Consider the following 6,272-nt stretch of genomic DNA (forward strand, 5'->3'; position numbering starts at 1 on the left):
CAGTCATGAGGTAAGTATATCTGTATATTGCTATGCTGCCTCATCTTGGCGAGGGGAGGCATGTTATTTGGAGGAAGAATCAAAGAACATTAGGAGTATATGCCAAGAGTATGTATAGGTACGAGTAGTCCTTGATTTAGGGCCACAAATGAGCCCAAAATTTCTGTTATGAAGTGAGACATTTGCTAAGTGAATTTTGCTCCATTTTATGACATTTCTTCCATTGTTAAGTGACTCACTGTAGTTGATAAGTTAGTAACCCATTATCAATTGAATCTGGCTTCCCCATTGACTTTGCTTGTCAGAAGTCGCAAAAAGGTGATCGCATCATCTCAGGACACAACAATGGTCATAAATATGATCCCATTGCCAAGCCTCTGAATTTTGATCACGTGATCATGGGGATGCCAAAAAGGTCATAACTGTGAAAAAGAGTCATGTCACTTTTTCAATGCTGTTGTAACTTTGAACAGTCACTAAATGAACTGTTGTAGTCCTTGACTTTCAACCACAATTGGCATCAGAATTTCTGTTGCTAACTAATCAGTTGTTAAGCAAGTTGCGCCCAATTTTATAATTTTTTTTGCCATGGTTGTGAAGCAAATCACTGCAGTTGTTAAGTGAATCATGCAGTCATTAAGCGAATGTGGCTTTCAGCATTGACCTTGCTTGTCAGAAGCTGGGTAGGTGGAAATCTTTCAAATGGCAATCTGACGATCCCAGGATGCTGCAACCATTGTAAATACCTGCCCGTTGTCAAATGCCCAAATTTTGATCACGTGATCTTGGGGATTCTGCTTAGGGTCATAAGCGTGAAGACCAGCTGTAAGTCGGTTTTTTCAGAGTCGTAACTTCTAATGGTTGCTAAACGGATGGCGTAATTCAAGGATCATCCTAGCTGCCCAACTGAACCAAGAAGGCCACCTATTATATATCGGACAGCAGCAACGTAGAAAGAGGCTGGGGGCAGATGCATTACAAAGGTATCATTTCATAATGTGCAGAAGTTAATGGTACATCACTCATGGATTTCATTATAAAAAAAACAACAGCATGGGTATACACTATAAAGTGATACGCTGGGAAATATGAAAGGAAGGAGAAAAGGATGACCAGAAGCAAGATGGATGGACTCAATTATAGTAGCAATGGATTTACTTTGGAAGACTTGAAGGACTAAGTTGGCGATAGGCTGCCCTTTGGGGGGAAATCTTTAGCCAGAAACAGCTGACATTGAGTTGATAGCACCTATCAATCAAATTAATAGCAAGACTGGGTAATTCAAGTAACACCAAAAACTAGATCATTAATCATTGAGAACTGTAATATAATACAATTTTGTTCCAACATTTTATCAACATGAACATACTCAATTTGCATGAAATGAAGTTTCAGAAAAAGTATATGCCATTGCTTTATAATTCTATTAATTTAAAAAACTGTTCTGAGCACACAAACACAATAACTCTCTTCGTCTGAGTAGCCTCTTATTTCCACTTCTCTCTGCGTTCCCTACTCAAGGTCACTGATAGTGAGAATGCGTCAAAACAGCACATTGTACAGTCAAAACACACCTGTTGTTGAAATTTAAATTCAGATATAAAGGATTTGAATGGTGCACTCCCAAGTCACTGCAAAGATACTATTTCTTCTCTTGATAAAGTTCTTCATAGCATTCTTATATTTACAACTGGGTTGTTTTTTTTAGCTGTTGAGCATCTTAATACCAGCTACTTTTTCTATCCTCTTTCAGTGATTCGGTTGGGCTAAATAGAATGTGAAAATGTACTTTTTCATACCATTGCACTTTGCTGTGAGAAAGGTAATCTTTGAATTACAACCAAAATTGAGTGCAGAATTTCCACACCTATGTAAGACAGTTGTTATATGTGTGTTGTCCCATTTTATGACCTTTCTTGTTGTTAAGTGAATCACTGCAGTGGTTGAGTAATACAGTTATTAAGTAAATCTGGTTTCCCCTATTGACTTTGCTTGTCAGAAGATTACAAATGGCAATCACACAACCTTGAGACCCTGCAACCGTCATAAATCCCTGCCAGTTCCTGAGCATCTGAATTGATCACATGACCTTGGGGATGCGATAATGGTCACTAAATATGAAATGTCACTTTTTTCAATGCCATTGCAACTGCAAACTGTCACTAAGCAAACAATTGCAAATCAAGAACTACCTGTACTAATTCCTTCTTTCCCAGGGACAGAATGCATGAAGCATGGTGTCATCATCCCTGCATTTGGGAAAAATAGATTCTGTATTTCTGATCATGTACATGTTGTGAGCTGTGAAGTCGTGTTTGCAACCCCGTGGACAACGTTCCTCCAGGCCTTCTTGTCTTCTACCATCCTCTGGAGTCCATTTAAGCTCACACCTACTGCTTCAGTGACTCCATCCAGCCACCTCATTCTTTGTCGTCCTGTTCTTCTTTTGCCCTCAATCTTTCCCAGCATTAGGCTCTTCTCCAGTGAGTCCTTCCTTCTCATTAGGTGGGCAAAGTATTTGAGTTTCATCTTCAGGATCTGGCCTTCTAAAGAGCAGTCAACTTTCATAGTCATACATTGCAGCTGGGAAAACCATAGCCTTGACTATACAATTTTTTGTTGGCAGGGTAATGTCTCTGCTTTTTAGTGTGTTGCCTAGATTTGCCATAGCTTTCTTCCCCAAGAGCAAGCGTCTTTTAATTTCTTGGCTGCAGTCCCCATCTGCAGTGATCTTGGAGCCCAGGAAAATAAAATCTGTCACTACCTCCATTTCTTCCCCATCTATTTGCCAGGAATTGAGAGGGCAGGATGCCATGATCTTAGTGATCATGTACATAGTATCACATTTCATTCCCGCTTAGTTTTGAAATGATTGGGCAGTGTTGATTGATCCAGTCACAAATGAGTTTCTTTCTTCTTCTGATTTCATTTAGAATTATGTTATCCAATATAAGAAACATCAACGAAGCTGCTTCCAGGTTTGAAGATCTTCCGGCAAAACCCTCTCTGGGCCCTCTTTAGCCATAGCAAAATCCAAGTTTATCTGATTACGTGACAATGCTTCCTGCCAGTGTTGAGCAGTGGGTTAATTCAGAGTTCCCCAAATTTTCTGGCTTTACAAATCAGCCGGGAGGGGTGGGGTGGGGTTGAAAGGATGGTTCTGCACGAGTGGTGAGCAGCTTGCCTGCTGCTCATGCAAGTGAGGATTCATGCACATATGCTCACCCACCACTTCTGCGGCCTGGTTCCAAATGGCTCAAGGCCTGGAAATGGACTGCAGCCCAGGGGTTGGGGACCTGGGTTAAGTCACCTATTCTTAGCAATAGCACTTAGACTTATATATCGCTTCATAGTGCTTTTGCCTGCCTCTCTAAGCAGTTTACAGAGTCAGCCTATTGCCCCCAACAATTTGGGTCCTCATTTAACCCACTCAGAAGGATGGAAGGCTGAGTCAACCTTGAGCCTTGTGAGATTTGAACTGCCGAACTGCAGCCGGTGATCAGCAGAGGTAGCCTGCACTCTAACCACTACGCCACCGTGACTCTTACACTGCTGTTAAACAGTGTTGTCTGAACCAATGTTCATTCACAAAGTAACCACCACAGGGGCTGAGAAAACTAGAAAGCAACTTGGTGAGGCTGTTCCCTGTCACTCTCATTAGGGGTCCCCTCCTCAGGATATTTCACTGTTAAAAGCCCTCTACCGACTTTCTCTTTTGTCTGGAATAGAAAGCACTGAGCTGCAGCCACTTTGCCTACTTACAGGTAGTCCTCAACCTACAACCGGTTGTTTAGCAACTGTTTAAAATTATAACAGTTATAACCCTCCCTCAAAAACTACTGATGACCTGGTTTCACAGTTTGGACATCGATTCCCCCCTTCCTAGTGTCATGTGACTCCATTTTAGATGCTCCTGCCTCCACTACGAATGTCCTCCTCCTCCTCTGTAGGTACCATCCCTCACAAGTCACAACTCATTTCCTTTGGCTAATAGGCTGCACCATTAAAAAATATATGATCTGGCACTCCAAGCAACACTTGATGGTTAATCCCACAGCCATATCCTCAAGATCCAAAACCTAACTCTGGCTTGAGGCTGTAATATTCCTTGACTGACACACTTTCCCTGTTATTATTATTACTTCACTCTTAAACAAAGAGAAAGTAGGCATGCTAATGCAAACAACTTCCAGAATCTTTTTTTTTGGGGGGGGGGTGAATTTTCCATTCACAAAGATCTGAATGACCCCCCAATGACCAGAGGGGAAGGAGACGAGACACTACACAGCTGGGAGTTGGATAGGAGGCAGAGAAAGAGAATAGAATCTCCCAAGGTATACTCTTTGGGTGATTAGTATTAAAGGTTTAGTTGACAAAATTTTGTCTATTGGATATAAGCAAATAAAGAATTGAACTTTGGCTGGATTATTCTGTGTTGTTCTTAGGCTGGCTCTGACATGAACTCTATCAGAATGTTGGACAAATATACCAGGATATAAACATACAATGCTAATCCTGACCATGATGTGAGACCAATGTGATAGGGGATAAAGTAAAACTTCCTCACTTCACAAGCACATAGCATAATATAGGGAAAATAAAACTATCAAGACAAGATTCAGCGGCCATCTGCATTTGAAAGACAAAGGTCACTCTTCTGAAGATAGCAAAGTCCACATTTTGGATAGAGGTCCTTTGGTTTGAAAGAAGGGTCAGAACTGAACACCCGTCCCACTACACAGAGAGAGGAATAAGACACCACCTATCTCCAGTCTACAACACAGCCCTTGCAGCAATTCCAAGAAAATTTCACAACCAATCGCCCCCTGATTCAGGTGACCCTGAGGGCACAAATAACCCTCTAAGTGGCTTCAACAGCTCTCAGAGAGACTGCTAAAAATTATTGCAAAGAAATACAATCCTTCCATTTAGGGGTGGGATCAGGGTTGGGTTCCGGCAGGCACTACTGCCGATTCCCTCATCGGCGCACTGCCTAAACGCAGAATGCGCAGAACTAAAAACCAAGATGGCGGTGGCAGTGGCAACCAGGAACCGGTTCAGAGGCATGGCAGGCCTGGGTCGCTGATGGGATCCTACCAGTTTAACAACTGATTCGCTGAGCATATGCGCTGAAAGTACCTGATGAGTGCTGCGTGCGCAATTTACCGAAATCTCACCTTCAGCATTACTGCTGGTGAGGAAAACAGCTGAAGCGCGGCAATCCCCTCTTCCACGTCTATCAGCGTCAGAAAAGGAAATATAGGAGAGTATAGTGCAGGGGCGGGCAGGCAGGCCTACTTCAAAGTCACAGCGAACCGGTTCACTCCCAGCTGAGAGTCAGAGCTACCGGTTCACCCCAACTGGTCCGAATCCCAGTAGAATCCCAACCCTGCTTTCATTTCCCTTCCTCATCATTCTATCAAAAGCTATATTAAAAAAAAAAAAACCTCTGTCCAGTCTCAATTGTCAGCACCTATCCTTCCATCTCCCACCCCCCTTCAGAACTGATGAAGCCTCTTGGATGAGCAGTGAAATGTTTTCTTCTTCTTTCTCAAGGAAAAAACAGTCCAGTTGCCTTTTGAAAAGAAATAACACCTTTGAGACAACTATGATCTGGATGACTGAGAATCTTCCACAGACATCTTCCACAGGAAGCCACTTCATGACTGTATTTCTTTGAACTTGATTTAGATAACTTGCTAAGGGAAGAAAATAGAGAAATACTCAAGATGATGACCATTGCAAGGAGGAGCAGAAGACTCAAGTGAGCAGCACTGGGCAGCCATATTGAAGCACTTCCAGCATTACATTTAAATCTCATGATTCAGCCCACTTTTGCTCCAAGAATGGTTTTCAGTTAAAACACCCGTAAAAGTATACTTATAACAGGTCCATTTGAGCAATATATACTTTTCCATTCCTACAGCGAATGAGTTCAGGTTTCAGACTTTTTCCTATATAAAATAACATAAAATAATAATAGCGTTGGAAGGGGGGCTTGGACGTCTTCTAGTCCAATCCCCAGCTCTGGCAGTAAACCCTATATCATTTCAGACAAAGGGATGTCCAGTCTCTTCTTAAAAACCTCCAGTTATTAAGTACCCACAACTTTGAAGGCACACTGTTTTACCGGTTTTGTTCTCACTGTTAAAAAGTTTCTCTTTCCACGTTGCTTCTCTCCTTGATTAGTTTCTATTCATTGCCCCCCTCCCCTCGAATTGTATGGTTATTGTGTGCTTTTAAATTGTGTATTGTTTTGTTTGTCTTTTATC

Source organism: Thamnophis sirtalis, unplaced genomic scaffold (genome assembly GCF_051295495.1).
Source record: "Thamnophis sirtalis isolate CommonGarterSnake01/CBP01778 unplaced genomic scaffold, rThaSir2_p1.2 scaffold_4, whole genome shotgun sequence".
Lineage (NCBI taxonomy): Eukaryota > Metazoa > Chordata > Lepidosauria > Squamata > Natricidae > Thamnophis > Thamnophis sirtalis.